General features: G+C 39.1%; 1 protein-coding gene across 5 annotated transcripts in view; it reads left to right on the forward strand.

The window, feature by feature from the left end:
• The first annotated feature begins 596 nt into the window (after positions 1-596).
• ahnak (AHNAK nucleoprotein) overlaps positions 597-17,488 on the forward strand; it is a 56,678-nt gene continuing 39,786 nt past the window's right edge. For 4 of the 5 annotated variants that reach the window (XM_035408483.1, XM_035408480.1, XM_035408485.1 and 1 more), the window contains exon 1: positions 597-906. The gene's annotated coding sequence lies outside the window, so the exon portion shown is untranslated. Of the gene's footprint in view, positions 907-4,184; positions 4,232-17,488 lie in introns of all 5 variants that reach the window. The other variant, XM_035408482.1, reaches the window with a different exon arrangement.

Here is a 17,488-nt window from a genome sequence, read left to right on the forward strand (position 1 = left end):
GAAGTTGACAAGTATTCCTCTTAACTGGTTATCCACTAATACAAAGTACATTTTTGGTTTGGATAAAGGGCTCACCTGATCTAGTGCTGATAATGTTTGAAAAAAAAAAACTTGAAATATCTCTGTTGAGCAGTGTAGTAACATTGAATTCAGCTTGCACATTTATTTTTGAAAGTTTGCAAAGATAATACAGCAAATGGAAAATCTAATTATTGAGAAACCAATGTGAAAAATAGGGTTTTCTGGAATTGTAATGGCGCTGGCTATTGCTGATTTTCTAAACGTTTGGGAAACTATCAGGAGTACAGTCAGACACACTTCCTAACTTCCTAAATGGGCGAAATATATACTAATATATTGCAGATTTTCTTTTTCGTGAAGGTTGTGCCAAAATAGACCTTGCAGTATAGACATACATGTGCAGAATCGAAGCTTACGAACGATTCGTATATTTTTAAAGTCGGTTTGTCTGACTCTCCTGCGACACCCTGATGAATCACGGCAGTGTGACTGTGCGAGTATATGGTACTGGGTGGGCTGAATCGACATGCTGAGGACCACGCCCTATTTCACCGTATATTACCTCCCCCCCTCGCCCAATTCAAGAGCCCTACCCTGCTGCACGCCTAACTATTCTCCACAGCCCGGAGTATTAGCCACGCAGACACGAAAAGAGAGGAAAGAAAAAGAAAGAGAGAGAGAGAGAGAGAGAGGGAAGGAGGGAGGGAGACAGTTAAAATAATCTAAAAAGAAACTTTTGAGCGAGAAAGTAGAAAGCAAGAGAAACGTATTAATAATTTTACGCATTGTTTTGCGTGGCAAGGCTCGACACCAAAAGGAGCAGAGAGGGGCGAAAGATGCGCATGCAGATGTGCTGAAACTTTTGTCTGTAAGGAATTCTTATCGGTAAGTGTTAACATTAAAATAACACTTTTGTAACATGTGGGTTAGAGCTCATGCGTGATAGCTGTGTTATTTACCAGTTGTGGAGTTGTCTCAAAATGACAAGGTTAATTTGTGAAAATACATTTAGCTCCGTTATATTCGACTGATATGTATGTCGTTACACTGTCTACAGCAACATTAAACAGCGTTCGAATGACTTGAATGAGCTTGTTTAAGTTTTCCTTTAGTTTTCTAACTTGGAAGACTAGGAAAAGTGGGTGTGTGTCTGCCCAAGGGAGTTGCATTTTTATCTGCGCTTTGTTTTCCCGTTTTAATACAGCATACATGTTTTCCTCGTTATTTGAGTGGTAATAGTTACCAAAATCAATACATTTATTTTTAATTGCGCCGGTTACTTTACACTTTTACACGTCCGATTGTGTGGTGTAACGTGAACATGAAAACTGTGCGATCTCTGTTTTGCAAATAGAATTATTCCAAATAAAACAAGTTAAAAGTGTACGGGAAGTAATTTACTGTTGCTTGCAAGAACATAACTTCACATCTGCAGCATATTAAGCAATGATCTGTCTATACTCTATAAAGTACGCAGTTTGTAATGGCCCCACTTATGTAAGTGTCATTTCAGAATGTGCTGTTTGCTGTTACAGAGTGTGTTTTCTTCTTTTAAAAAACGTGTTCTTTAGTCTATTCCACTTTTTACCCCTACTTTTTGTTTTAATTATTTGCTTTCTAGTTTGGGCGTGTGTGATCCCGCACGCCCTCATCCACCCTTTGCGCGTCGAGGGAAACACCCAAATTTCCCTGCAATATAATGCTACAGTACCTATCTACAGTTTCTTATTTGTGGTACACAATAGCTAACGCCCTGATTGCAAATGTTGTCAGTGGATACTGATGTATTGCCGAAGCTGTTGTATGCCTTTCCGGGTTTAATATTTGGTAGTATATTTCAACAAAACACGCTTTATTTATACACGCATTTGTCTTACTCCATTTGGGGCTACTAATTTTCACGCGCGAGTTTTTCCTATGTCAACGACTCTCGAAGCAAAACTTTAGTGAAGTCAACGTAGCCTCTCCAAATGGGTGGAGCTTGGAGGACTTTCTCTCCTCAAATTTGCCTCGATTTTCGTAACCTGGGATCTTCGCCAGGGTGTGGAGAGGGAAAGAGGGGAGGGGGGGGGGGGGGGGGGGGGGGGGGGGGGGGGGGGATGGTGAGGGTAGGGAGGGGGGGGTGGAGACTTATGGAATGTAGTGGTTTGGAAAGACTTACTAATTGAAACCAGGTTTTGAGGCGGAGTGGAGAAGCAAGTCTTTTCACGAAGGAAAAGGAACGATATGTTTTATCCGCATGTGGCATAGCGAGACTTTAAAAGGCGACCTCAAAAACTATTTTATGATGTAGTGTTGCAGCTTAGGTGATTTTGAAACTGCGTAACGAACAAAAATGTCTCGTTCTCCCCTACTGGGTATTTACACAAAATGTTCTACACGTGGACGTGGCGCAATGAATCACCGGCTTCATATGCCAACTAACTAAAAAAAAAAAAGAAGAAAGAAAATGAAGCACATTAATGGAGTATTTGTTCTATACTACATATATTAAATTAACCATTAATGTGTATAATTCAACTTGTAAACACCGCACCCATTACTCTGCCACGCCCTATGCCTGCACAAAAAGGTTTGCAGCCTAACGTCCTGCTTTAGCCACTGTTTGGGCCCAGTCTTGAAGTTACTGCTTTTTAAGTGAAAAAAAGACTATGTTAACCATGAATTATACCTTGATGTACTGGAATGATTGCTATTCTGGCACTCTTAAATTACATGCGTTGTCATAGTAAGACGATGGGAGCTGCGTCAGGGTTTTGAATACGAAATCAACACTCTTATCCAGCAGTCTTCTGTTAGGCAATTGAGCTCAGTTGTTCCAGTTAAAAGCAAGACATAGAAGTGAAGAACAGAGCAGAAAATGTTAGCAGTGCAAGTTAACAATGGACAAGGGAATCTACTCATTAATGGCATCCTGTGACCCTAAATGACTCCATGAAGAAATACTTTATAGAAATTTAAGAGGGGAAGTTTCCAATAACTTGATTAAGACTTGAATGCTGAGAGGTGAATTGGGGAAAGTTAAAAGTATACAGACAGTGGACCAAAGTTCACACAGTATATTAAAGAAAATGTTTGACGTTTTCTAAGAAACCACCTACAGGTCTGACACCGATGCATCTGCCACTGCAGCTTGCTGTGCTGTTGTTGGGATACTTCAGAGCTGGAATACATATCACCCTGAAACTTGCTTGTGACAAACTAATATCATGTAAACTTTATATTCTCTTGCTTTATCTTGGCTGTCATGCCCTCCCTTTGTTTTCTGGGTAAGCCCTACAGTCTCCAGGAAGAGAGCTGTGTGACTGTTTTGTAGATTAATTTGATTGCGTTTTCATCATTAGACCCCCCCCCCCCCAGCATGAAAGCTCTATGGTTTTTCCCTGCCTGCACCCGATAGGGAGAGAGAAAGCTGGCATGCGCCAGGCATGGAGACTCAGTGGCAATGTGAAGCGGAAAGAGCCAGGGGTCTCACACACTTCCTCCCTCGTTTCCTCACAGGCCTGTCAAAGGGGAGGGAGGGGACCCGATGGTGTTGGGGGGGGGGGTGGGTTAACTGATCTGAACCAAATGGACAAAGTTGTGAGGTGAAACAGATGAGTGCCACTTTGTGCTTGTTGGGTAGTTGTTCTTTAGGAAACTATTGTTTTCTGTGTTGTACAGGACATGAGTAATTAATTTTCTTGCCTTAAAAAAAGAGCAAAATTCAGTTTGGCTTTACTATTCTTCATTCATTCAAATGGTGCCTGAAAAGTTGCTTAAATTCTTATTGTTATTAATGCTAATAAAAGAGAAGTTTTTTACATGGTACTTTTAAAGATGGAAAGATTCCATAGGAACATAATTTGACATATCTTAATCGGATTGAGAGCAAAACTTAGGTAATGGTGGCAATAGTGTTTTTTCCCAGTGGTGTTTGTTGTAACTTGTCTCAAACATATCTTGGAAAGTCACATCAGAACTGGAAAACACATCATGTTTTTCCAGCCCTGGCTGTGCCTATTCAGTACCAGAAAACACCAGCCTCCCTGAGCCCCCCCCCCCCCCCCCCCCACATCCCCGCCCCAAGCCCCACTTCATGAGTCATGCACAGATGAGCATTAACCAGTACACAAAATGTCTGCGCTTGATCAAATAATAGCTACTGTATTTTTTGTTTGCAGACGTGTGCATTAATTACAGTCACTGGAGCCCAGTTCCTCTGAAACAGGTAATTGAGTTCTGTGCCATTATCGCTGGTGCTGTTGTGTGTTGTCCTCAGAAAAAGGAATTAACAGGTGGGCTCTGTGAATACATACAGGAAACAACTGTTTTGCAAGAAGTGCCTTTTAGTGGTAATTGAACTAACTTGGACATAGTGCAAATTGGGGTTGGCTTCATTGTTGTTACACAAGTGATCCCATAGTCACTTAATTTTAATAGAAATTATTTGGAACCAATTCAGACAATCCTTGTTATAAAGAGCAATGGAAATCGAGAAAGGTTTATCTGAGGTGAATACAATCTTTGTTGTTAAACCCACAGTGAATTGTGTTGCTTGTTATGAGCAAACCCCTTCCCTTTTTCAGGGACCTGTAATGGGAGTGTGTGAGCTTGTTTCTGCATGGGTTACACTGTCCTTGCCATGGTCGTTGATAGTTCATGTGCACCTGTTTTCTTTCTAGTAAATGAGTCTTACAGTAAGGTAGGGTTTGCGTTTGAGTGTCCCAGCTAACACAAAACATCCTCACAATGTTGCTGCCATGTAGTAGCAAGGCTATATCAAATTAATATAATTAATATAACTAGAAAGGTTACAATTCCTAAAGGAATTTTGTGGGCTTGCTTCAAATTCCAACTGGCACTGTCCTCAAGCCTCAATGCATTTCAATGAGGGCGCATAGCTCAGAAGCACAAAACCGTCCAGACCCACGGCACACCGTAGCGTTACATATACAGCCGGGGATCAGCAAGTAGCAATTATGTTCCAGGGATTAGTCATATCCTAAAAGTCTCATGAGTAAAACTTGGCTAACTATATAGCTAGCTAGCTATGGCATGTCCTCACCTCTGTAACGTTATTTATTGTCCTCCGTGTGTCCGCATAGCCTACACCTCTATCGGTGGTTGTAGTGTATGTGTGTCCATACATCTGTATCGGTGGTTGTAGCTGTGTGTCATTAGCTCCTACTCATGCGTGCAGGACAGCATCCGTACGCGGGTTGTAGCTGTGTGTCCGTAACTCCTACTCATGCGTGCAGGATAGCATCTGTACACGCTAACTAGGTTAACTAAAGTAGGCTAACATGTTAGGGTTACGGTTAGCTAAAGTAATGTTAGGCGTAAAGTAAAGTGCCGTGAGTGACCACATGCGCATGCGTCCTACTAAAACGTTTCACTAAATGTCCATGAGTGACTCTCTATGGTGTGATCACAAAAAAAGTTGAATATTTCAAAAAGTTTTGAATATTTCAAAAATCTGAATACAAGCAACAATGTTTGGAACTAGCCGGTCATTTTGGTGTAAAAAGCTTGAATGTAGTGCAATAACTGTAGGACTAGTTAGAGCTAGAAAAATTGGGCAGAAAGTGCAGATAATAAAAAAAATAAAAATATGAAAGATAGCAAGAGTGGGCTTGCTGGAAGCAAGCCCAATAATAATTAATGAAGTGAAAAAAGAGAACTCCTGCACTTGCTAGTAATGAGTAGCTACTTGCAAGTAGCACACAGAGTGCAGGAGTTCTCTTTATTCACTTCTTTTTTTTGTGAAAAGCCTATTTTTCTAATGTACTTTTAGTTCTTTATAGAGATAATGTTATAACATCGACAAAAATGGCAGTAACATTGTGGCAACGTTTTGTGTTAGCTGGGATATGAGTTTTCTGTCCCATTTGTGACTGCATATTTTCATATTTGTTTTCAAGGGAAATTTAACAGCAGGGAGCAGGCTACTGTGAGGGGTAGGAAGACCATAGGAAGAGTGATATGTGCACCAGGGTTATAAATAAGAATGGCTTTCCTTATCAAGTATATTGTGCGTGACATTTATTTGTTTAACTTCTCATCATTAGTCAATGTTTGTTTCCTGGTTTGTTTTATATATTTACATATATAATTCTAGCTGTTGGCAATAAAACTTGCCTGACTAGCTACACATTGCATGACATATGGATAGATAATATAACAGGCTGCACTCACCATTTATGGCTTGCTTGCTAATGTTAGAGTTGCTGTATGTGTCTGCTGCAGGTGAATCTGGTCTCAGGTTATCAAGTGGAATCTTCATGGATTGGCCCTTTTCACACTGATTGTTGGCTACAAGTAGAATCGATTCCATTCACATTCTACTCCTATTCCTGAGTAACCCGAATGTTCTGGACTCATTTTAAAACTGAATTTTTACAAACTGAATTTTTACTAGCTGAATTTTTAAAAACTGAATTTGAGGCATTGAAAAAATGGAACCTGCATTTTTGGGAACCTGATTTGAATTTTGGGAAGCTAAATTTTTTATATGTGAAATCGGAACTATTCAATTCTATGTGAATAAATTCAAATGTATTGAATTCACAGTTTAAAAAAATGGAGTATGTTCCACAGTAAAAAATTCAAATCTGATAAATTCATTGTGTTCATAAATTCAATTTTCTTCTACACCATTACACCATACTCAGTATTTTCATATGCATGCTCTTTGTGGCCTGGAAAAAGAGCATTCTTATTTATATGTGGAAGTCCTTTTGACAGTTTGCATTTATATAGTAATGCCATGGTTGTACACAAAGCAGGTGTTAAATTTACGGTAACCTGAAGTCTGTGTTCAAAACAGTGCTAGTGCTGCAAGTCCTTGATTGATCGACAGAGATTGCCTACGCTTTCTGAAGTATTGACCCCTGTCAGCTCCATAAAACACTGTGACACATAATGGACCTATGGGGTCAGTGTTTGTTGTTGGAACATGTGCCTGCCCTTTTTGGTGTGTGTGTATTTTTTTGTTTTTTGTTTTTTTGTAAAGTCTGGTTTATTTTCACTGCGTACAAAGCGGTTGTGTGGGTGAGGTCAATGTGATCACCTGTGGTGCTGGATTCCTATTGAAAAAAACTAGATTATTTGATTGATTAGAGATGGGACAAAAAGGTATTTACAACTTGACAGTGTGTTATTTTTCCTTTATGCAAGCCAGTTTATGTTAGGTACTGTATTATCATGCCACTGGTGTCTTAAATGTCAAAACAAAATGCTTTGAGAACTTATCCAGACTCATTGTAGTTAAGTGTCCTTTGCAGATAGTCGTGTGAAGATGGTTGCACGGTATTAGTTTGTTGTGGGTGAAATGGAAGCTGTCAGTCCTGTGATGTGTGTCTGAGTGATGAGAATAGCTCAATGTTTACTCCCAGTGCTCTGATCATTAGCAGTTCACATTCCTCTGGAGTGCGGATCGGGAACAGAATGGCAGGCACACCGCAGTGCCATGCTCAACTGTGTGTGTGTGTGTGTGTCTGCGTGTGTGTGTGTGCATGTTGAGTGCAAGTGCATGTGTGCGTGCCTGTCTGCACCTGTGTGTGTGAGTTCTTGTGTGTCTGTTTCCATGCTTTGGGTTTTCCCCTAACCCCCAATGCTATTTGTCCAAAGTAAAAATCAACAGTCAAGGAAAAAGCTATGTTGGTAAAAAATCCCAAATTTGAGTTGAGCAGATATTTGTGTGTGTGTGTGTGTGAGTGAGGCTGTATCAAATTGCAGTGGCTATGGTTTCTGAAAGCGTGACAGAGCATGCTTAGAGTGCTTTGACTGTAGTGGGAATGGATGTGCAGCGCTGAGCACATAGAGCCTGATCTCTCTCTCTCTCTTGCGCTCTCTCTCTCTCTCTCTCTCTCTCTCTCTCTCTGTCTTTCTCTCTGTCTTTCTCTATGTCTCTCTCTCTAGGATAAGCTATTTATGAGCCCATTTACTCCCTCCCCCCAAAACATGCACCAAGTCAACTTTCTGACCCCTACCTTGGCCCATAACTTAGGCCATGGAAAACATTTGAACAGTAGTACTAAAGAATAGTTTTAGTTCATATGGAATCTCCACCTCTTCTCAAGGCAGTTCATCATGGACATAGAGGTCATGACATCAGTTTTGCCATTAAAATGTGTCACTTTTCAATGACTTACATGGGTTTGTGTAAATGGCTCGCTTGTTCTCAGCTGCAGTTGCTGTTGTTTCAGTGTATCAGTAATTGTTGCATTTCATTTGTTAGCTGGTGTTTATTACCTCCCAAAGTCCTTCAGAGATGGCTTCCTTTTTGAGATGGCTTTCAATTGAGAAAGGGCTTTATGTAGACATTCATTACTATAATGAATGACTGGGCTCATCTTGCTGCTTCAGGGCTGGAAAGAATAATTACAAAGGCTTTCACTCTCCTTCAGTTTGCCCCAGGGCCTTTTCTACTTCATACTGATAAATTAAGGTACCTTCGACTGCACACATGCAATATGCCATGTGTTGGTTTGTAACATCATACTGTTTTTTTTTGTTTTTTTTCTTCTTGACAGAATGGCATGCAGCATTCAAAAAAGCTTCTCGGGAATGGACGCTTAAAATGCCAGGGGGAGCTGTATTTGAAATGTAAATTTAGAAAGGTATTTTGCATTATAGAGGTTATTGTAGGATAGGGAATAATATCTGTGCTGTGGAAAGCCTACAGTCATTTCTCACTAAACATGCACAGATTTTTCTTTGGCACCTAAACTGCCAATGTAGTAAAAACTGCAGAGATAATTTCCCTAATAATTGTAAATGGGCAATTATATTTCATGAAATATGCAATTAAATAAAATTGAAAACATTTTGGTGGACAGTAACTTATGTTATGCATGCATACACAATCAAAAATACAAATTAAAAATTAATAAGTGCTGTACTTGTAACTTTTGAGGGAAATCAACAACCAGTATACAGTGTTATGGATGTTCAAAACTCAGTTCATACTTATATAAATAAAAAACTGGAATTGCAAATCACATATCCGATTCTTCCTATTAATGGATTAACCAGATCTTAAGTTGCTTGACTCTGTTGACTGTGAAAGTGACAAATTAGCACTGTTTTGTGTAAATAAGACTTAGATGGGACGGAAAAAATGATCACAAGTACATAAAGCTTTAATTTGCAATAGTGGTATTTAACCAGTCTCTGTGATAATTGTGCACAAGGAAAAACGTTCTACATAATGTACTGTGGCTGGGTAAAGACATTAGGTAATAGTGCCTAAATAGATGAAATGTGTTAACAGGTCAACAGTAGGGAAAAAAACAAGCATGAAAGCAGTGAGCAACCTCCAATTTACACTGCAGCTGCAATACTTCTTAAAAATAAATAGTAAAATGCTTACATTGTCAGTACAGTATATTGATTTTAATGCAATATAATCACATTTACTTCATTATAATCCTTTTCTGCATGGTATATGAATAACTTCAGTGGAGTTCCTCCTCCTCTGCAAATTCAGTATCGAATCAATCATTCAAGATTAAAGAAAGCCTGGTCACAACTGGTTCTGCTTTAGTCTTTTCAGTGCTTTCTGCCCAGCTCTCTCCTTTTTACACACGGTCTAGATCTAATTATATTACATGGTCAGACTTAATAATACAGAGCGGCTTAATTTAATTGGCTACCAACATAAAACGCTCATAAGTATCTATGATACAAATATTTTAGTCTTTATATAGTGCACAAACCATGTTGCATGAACTGAACAAAGCCATATCATTGTTTGTTTTTTTTTGTACCTTGATATTGTGTATTAAAATGGATATTATAGATGCTTGCCTGTACTACTATGTACCTGTCTTTACTTGTCTGGAACAGCTTGTCACAGCTGTTCCAACTCTGAAAGAATGCATATGAGGTTGTGAAAGATGTTGCAGACAAATAGCAACAGCAGAAGGGAACAGAGAGAAGGGGAAAGGGTAAGTGTACAGAGAATTTGTAAAATATATATAAATGTTCATTGAACTTTTTCATGTGTACATAGAAATGCAAAGCTTTCCTAATGGCCACAGTAATAATTTCATTAAAAAATAAAAGTAAAACGTATGTGTGAGATAGAGACAGAACAATGTGGCATAATTATTTTAGTAATTTATGCCTATAGATACAGTACAAATGATAAAATGGGTTCATTCATATTTCCTTTTTATTTGAATATACATGTCATAAAAAGTTATGGAATAGATTTTTTCCATCCTTGAAAGTTGAGAGAAATATTAACCGTGTAGTAAAGTAAATACCTTGGACTCAAACTCTTGGGGTTTGTAGTTTTTTATTTTTTGAAATTGATTGAGGTGCCAAAGTATCCTGAATGTCTCTAAAAAGAAAGAAGAAGAGTTAAGTGTTATTCATGTTTTGCAGCTGAATGCTTTCCTAAATCTAGCTGATTGTATACTGAACTTTCAGAAAAGTCAAATACTTGCAATCCCTTTTACAGCATCAGTGGTATAATTGTAAATGTTTGTAGAGATATTTTCTTCTCTGCAAAGACAAATACCATAAATTGAATTTGTCAATTGTATCTACTGACCTTTAAGTCCTCTGAATGCTTGCTTAAAAATTAGAAACTCAAAATGATGAAGGGCACTGTACAATTTATGGAATAGCCAAGAGGGCTGTTACACTCAGTTCAGTCTGACAACATTGTTCAGATCTGGCAGTTACCAGTCTAACATGCTCTAGGGCAATTCTTCATTCACACTTTTTCAAAAAGCTGTTTTCCAGAATTCACTGTTTATTAATAATCACCTTTCTTGCCAGCCACATTGGCAGGCCATAATAAACACTGTTAATTGTCCGATGTCTTAATTTTTCATTTGTTGTGCATTTTTAAAAATATCTGCAAGTTGTGGGTCGAGATGATGAGTCAGCCATGAAAAATTTGTGAAGGCTATGCTGTTATTCAGTTAGTTTGCTGTAGCAGTCCACTGCAGCCACACCCTGGGAAAGAGGAACAGCTTTTGGGTGTGTCTGGTGGCTAGCCCAGGCTGTATTTGACTGTGTTGGGGCAGCTCTGTGCTGCATGTAACTTGCTTACAGCTCAGATTGTCTTTTCTCTTCCCAGAACAAACCAGAATAGTTGGTTCAAACGCCTTGCCTTCCGACCCTGTGGCTTCGAATTGAAATTGTGATTGTAGTTTTATTCACGCTGTAAGATTAGATGTGGGTGAGGCTGCTGTTCTTGGATTTCTGTCTTATAATGAAACCATATTTACCTTCTATGCCTGCGTCAGCAGACTCGCATGGCTTTTTGGTTGGGCCCATGTGAAAGTTGACCATGCTGGAGCAAGATCTCAGTTAAGGAAAAAGGTTATTTGTGTTAAGGGAGACAAAAACAGCAGTAGCTAATTTTGTGGATGACAAATTTGTTCTGCCCAAAATTGAAAAGAATTTGTGCAGCTGGGTCAGACCCTTAGCAAAATAGATTTGTAACCAGTAATTAGGCACAAATGAGTCTTATTTTTAAAGGACAAAATTAACCAAGGCAATAATAGAAACTAAGTCAACAAAGTGTTTCTCTTTCTTTGGTTGTGACTTCAGCCTCGCCAGTGTCTTCTAGTGGAAAAAATGTGCAACGCTAATCCTCAGATCTGCAGATTTAGCATTATGACTGCAGCGGAGGAATCTGCGGATTAAGACTAGTATCTCTGTTCAGGTCTGAGAGTCAACATATTATTTTCTGCTTTGTGACTGTGATTAGAAGATTTTTCACACTTTAGTTACGTTTTTTTAATACCACCCAGAAGGATGTTACTCCCACCATGCGTATCTCTGTATGGCTTGTCTGCTACGAAATATGGCAAACACGATAATGTCCTATTGGCCCCAAGTAAGCTTATCCAGTACCCTTCAGCTTGGTTAGGAGACTTTCCCAAATCCAAAATGTAGCGAGTTGAACACTGACAAAATAAATTATATTTTGCTTTTGTCGCCCCCCTTTCCTTGGTCTGGCCACACCCTGATGAAGATGGTGTCCAGTTTTATTCACGCGCATGCACATGCGAACAAACACGCACACATGCACATGCACGCACACAGACCAGAGGGGAGAGAACACTGGGTGGCTGGGCAGAATAAAGGACATTGCTATGCTGTTAGTCACTGCAGGAGAGGCTGGGCTGCCTTCCAACTGGCCTGACTGCTCTATCAAGGAATGCATGTGACTGCAATGAGACCAGGGTGGGGCCAACTGCTCCCCTTCCTGCTCCAGGGTTGTGTTCATGGGCAGGTCTTTTCCTTTGCAAGGGAGTGGCCTGGACTCCCCCTGGAATGAGCATTGTTGGTTGAGGCAAACACAGTTGCTGGAGATGTGTAGTGAAGGTGTTGATTTTTTCCAGAGGTTCATAATTTCTCATGCAGCTGTTTGTGTGCTGTTAGGCAGCCACAATGATCCCGAGAATAAATCTGGTGAATGGTCTATGTGAAAAGATATAAATGAATACAAAGATATATTTGTATTGGGTGTTTATGGCTTTTAACCATTCATGGCCTCTTCATCCCTTAGATTTTTGTGCAGTTTTTGGTTGGGTAAGTGTTTTTAATGTAGTGTACAAATATGTTTTTTAAGGTTAAACCGCCCAGGTGGGAAACAGTGATCATTGCATCCCTTAAGGGAAGATGATAAACAGCTGTAAATCAGTTGTTGTTGCCTCTGGGTTTGTGCTGTTGGCACAAAGAAGCGTAAACAGGAGCAAAAGCAGGCTTTGTCTGCCAGCTTTTCCCTGTCACCCACTCCCTCTCATCACAAGACTTGGGGTGATAACCTTTTGGTATTTGAAATCTGAGTTTAGATCCATTTGTGCCAGCATTCTGTGTCAGTGCTGTAAGCCCTGTAATATTAAGAAAGATATTTGATCAGATTTGTTCTATCAGCATTATCATTTAATATTAATGCCAACTTTTGGTGCTGACATTTCTGTTATTAATAATTTTTGCTGTGTTGTGTGTCCACATGTGGTGGAGTCAGGTATGAGAGAGGACCTGCTTGTGATGTGATTGTTCTCTGATTTATTTCACCAGTGGTGAACCCCATACAATTTAGTTATGAAGTTGTAACCTTCTAGATGGGGGCTTCCTAAAATTGTATTGAACAAGTTATCAAGAGGGCACAAACAGCTCCACGATTTATCTCTGCACCATTTTTCTTACGAATGATTTTTCTTGAGAATGATGTTGAGCTGTTTAGCAGTATTGCAACATTAAGTTACGTAGAACAATAAATCCTCTTTAGTAGCATCATGTACTGTTCATGGCAGTTGCCTGTTCTGAGATTACAGTGAACATTATGTGTCAACACATGGAATGTATTTTCAAGATAAAGATGGTCTTGGGGGGGGGGGGGGGGCAAAAAATCCTCAATGTAATATTGCTATGTGGTGTCTGAACTACTAGTACGGAACTACTAATCAGGTTGTTGTCACTGTCCTTATGCTGTGAAAACCCTGGTACACAATCAGTCGCACTCCTTATTTAATTCAGACAAGTTGAAAGACCAGTCGTACAGCCACTGCTCCAGTTTATACCTCTAGACTTTCTTGACCTGGATTGAACTGAAGCCACTTTCCAAACATTGTGAAATGCACCCCTCAACTGCATTGTTTGCAGTAAATGTCTTAGTTGTATTTATGTATGAGGTGTAGAATGGTAGTTAATGAGTCCATTAAATTACTCAAGGTAGTTCATACACATGCTCATACGTTAATTGCTGTGCCCAGCTATGCTACAGGTTTGTGCAGGAACATGGATGCCGTAGGAGGAAAGATGTTTTTGTGGGCTGAAACTTGACAATCGTACAGTTTCCTTCCATATTAGGTATTTCTTTTCCTCTTGCTTTCCATTTTCTTTTTTTTGTGGTGGGTAAAATTAATAAAGCATGGTCCCAAAGGAAATCGTGCAAGACAGATGGCTTTGTCATCTGTCTCTGCCTGTGTGCAGAGTGTGCACAGCTGCCCTTCCCAGTGTTTCTCTACAAACACTGTGGTATCCCTCCACTGCCTGTCCTTCATCATGACCAGCCCTTGTCTATTTTAGTAGCAGTCCCATCTCTGAAAGAACCATTTCCACAGTCAAGTGGGAGGGCCGTAGGAGAAATCGGAAAAAACTTTTGGTGGGTTTTTGAGATGCATAGACAGCTGACTGGTCAGGTGTAAGAAGGTAAAACAGGTGCTTATGTTGGCTAGTGCACAGCTAGCTTACTCAGGTAAACACAATAAGGTAGGTATAAGAATTACCAACCCAGTTTTCTGTGTTTACAATATAACTATTTAACTATGTCATATTAATGTGCAGAAGGGGAATGTGCCAATATTTGTATGTAGGCTTGAACTAATTACATCTCAACATCTAATTATAACATCATACTTATATCTAATGGTATCTCATTTATCCTGACATGAGCGACAGGGTAAACTTGCGTGGCAATTACTTGGAGCTTGGAGTAGTTTAATAATGCAATTGTATTGCCAGATTAAATGAAAACAGGGTCCTTTGAGGAAATCTTCACCTTTTCAAGAAATACTTCAGCTTCTCTTTTCCCTTGTCCTTTGATTCAGTATAAAGTTAGTCCAGTCAAAAGTTGGTCTTTGCAGATTTCATGTATATGGAAAAGTCATGAGGTTGTCTGTGTATCTAATTAATCTCTGATGGTTGTCATTTTCAACCACGTTTATCATGAAACATGGGGTTCTGGTTATGCAAACCTAGGCAGGACTAATAACAGATTATGTGCTACATCCTGAGTCTTTCAAGTCGGTCTCCACAGATGTCTTGTTCGGTGTATTCAAGCTTGTTTTCTTTTCATACTATTATGTAAGAAAGAAAGTGTTTAAGTGTTACAAGCAGGAAAAAGTATGGGTAAGGCCATTTCTACAAGCGATTTCACCATTATTTGATTACTTAGAGATTATTGTGTAAATTATGTAAATCTAATGTAGATATAATTGTGTGTTTTTGCAATATTGTTGAATTTGACAAGAGAACATAAGGTAATGGTCATATTAACATGCAATTCAGCTCTTACATCGAATGTGTGTAAGACTGTGTACATTGTAGCTTGAGTGATTCAAGCTGATAATTTATAATTAAAATCCAGGGCTCACATTTTAATTAATTAAATTTGAAAAGTAGCACTGATCCTCAAAATAATAAAGTTAGTCATGCAGGAATGTGAGTCAGACGGAGGAATGAGCTACAAATAGTAAAAATGAATGCAATTTAATAATCTTCTTGGGTCAAGTTTGTTTCAGTTGAAGAATTAGAAGAACGTGTTCATGTTGGACAAATCAGTGACACCTGATAAATGAAACAGCCTTCAAACAGTGTGAAAATGTGGGAAGCCCTCTAGTCAAAATAATTTCTCAACATTCATTGCTGATTAGTGCTATTCTTGATGCTCTTGGATGTCCTTGGCTCCTTCCTCAAAATCAGAATAGCAATTTCAGTTGCAGAGAGGTACTTTATAGTGACTTTATAAGTAACATCTGGTATTATAATACAAGCTGCTGTATTGCACACTTAATCTTTCAATGTGAACTTTGTATATTAAAATATGAATGTTTCAGGGTGATCATTATTGTAAACACACACACACACATGCACACACTTCATATTAAAATGGTTACTATAAAATCTCAGAAAAAAATGTCATTGCTTTGTAACATAAAGTTGGTTTATCCACAGTAAATGTTCCTTGGGCAATAATGGCCGAATGGTGCTCATCTCCTGAGAATGGCTTTCTATGAACCTGAATTAGACCCTATAAAGACTGTTGGCTTTTTGTCACGTTCTTGAGCCAGGAATGGGTCCTACTGTTTGTGGGGAAAACATATCCTGTATGTCCTGACTGAGGGATTAAAAATGTTTTTATTTTTATGACTTCAAATATAAATAAAAGCCAAGAGTAGTAAATGAGTTCATGGAAATAAAGCTGTGCTGATGGGAAATTTAGGAGAAAATGGGATAATGTACTGTATTTTTGTTCATTTTAAAGGTATGTCATGTTCTGTATGTGGGACATCTGTGAGCAAGCAAAGGAATTATCTCCAGATTCATTTTCATGTCATACTGTGTATAATCCTGAGGATGCAGGCTTGAAGTTTTGACACATACCAGAGACCAACTTTAATACTTAGTGAAGGCAAAGATCACATAAACCACCACCTAGAATATGCCTCAGCATATATTGATAGAATTGTTAAAAAAAAATTGGCAAGGAAAGGGATAACATCTCTTGAACTCAGCTGTTTAAATCAGCCACTCGTTCAGGCAGTTCCCGACAATGAGGGGAGAGGATGAGATCTGGAAATAGACTGCTATAGCAGGGGAGCAGACACGACAAAGTTGAGACACTGTTAGATGGGTTGATAGGCGGCCTTCATATTGAGGCCCTGAGAGGTAACTGGTGGCTTAAGCTATTTTAAATTGGATCTCGATAATGATCTTCAGTATTCTACCAGTCTACTTATGATAGACTTCTTTTTCTGGACTCCTGAACACTGCAAGGTTCCCAGGAAGACAGCCTGAACTGTTGAAGTGAGAGCATTTAAATTAAAAACAAAGTAAACATGATGATTTTGAAATGGCTGGGATACTGGAGAAGTGTGATGATCCTGTCTGATTAAAGAAAATTAATCAGACAGTAGTCCGTTGTGGATAGAAATCTGTCCGTTGTGGATAGAAATCTTACACTGCTAAAAAGCATCTTTGTTTTAGATTTAAATAAGAATACAGCAAGAAGAATTTGAAAACATTTGCATTTTCTTTCATTGGTTTCACCGCTGACAGTGTGCAAGAGTGCATGGTACATAATGTGCATAATGATCTTGGTTTTCATGCTCACACATTATTCCCCTGTTTGGTTTCTGACTCAGCTGAATCAGCATGGGTACAGATATACACTGGCCACATAAAGAAGGTGGTTGCTTGGCAAATTTTCACAAAATGTAGATTCCAGGTAGTACCAGGAATACTGTATCTCAGCATCTGGGCACACCTTTTGTCCACTGAAAAAGAGACGCCTCTTTCCAGAGTGCCACTAAGCTGATAAGACTGTGTTTTTCCTCTAGCTTACAGCAGCACAGCAATGATGCAATTAAAAGCCCGTGATCAAATAGAAAAGAATGATAGAATGGGTGGGGCAGCAGTTGGTTGTTGGAGATTGTATTATGGTTACATCTCAATTAATTCCAAGCCTGTTTTCCTTTTTTGAAAAAGCAAACCAACCTGGGATCATCTGATTTTCACCTCCTAATTATTAGAGTTTTGGTTAAAGCAGTTTCCACACATCCTCTTTATTTTTTACGGTTTTCCTTTTCGCTCAAACTGAACATGCCCCGAAAGCATGCCATTGTCCCTGGTGTTTTCATTGCTTGGCGTTTGGCCTAACTTGTCCTTTGTTAGAATAATTGCTAAAAGGGGACCCTTGTAATTTATTTCTGTCTTGCCTTCCTACACGGAA

The sequence above is a fragment of the Anguilla anguilla genome, chromosome 3 (assembly GCF_013347855.1).
Source record: "Anguilla anguilla isolate fAngAng1 chromosome 3, fAngAng1.pri, whole genome shotgun sequence".
NCBI classification, from domain to species: domain Eukaryota; kingdom Metazoa; phylum Chordata; class Actinopteri; order Anguilliformes; family Anguillidae; genus Anguilla; species Anguilla anguilla.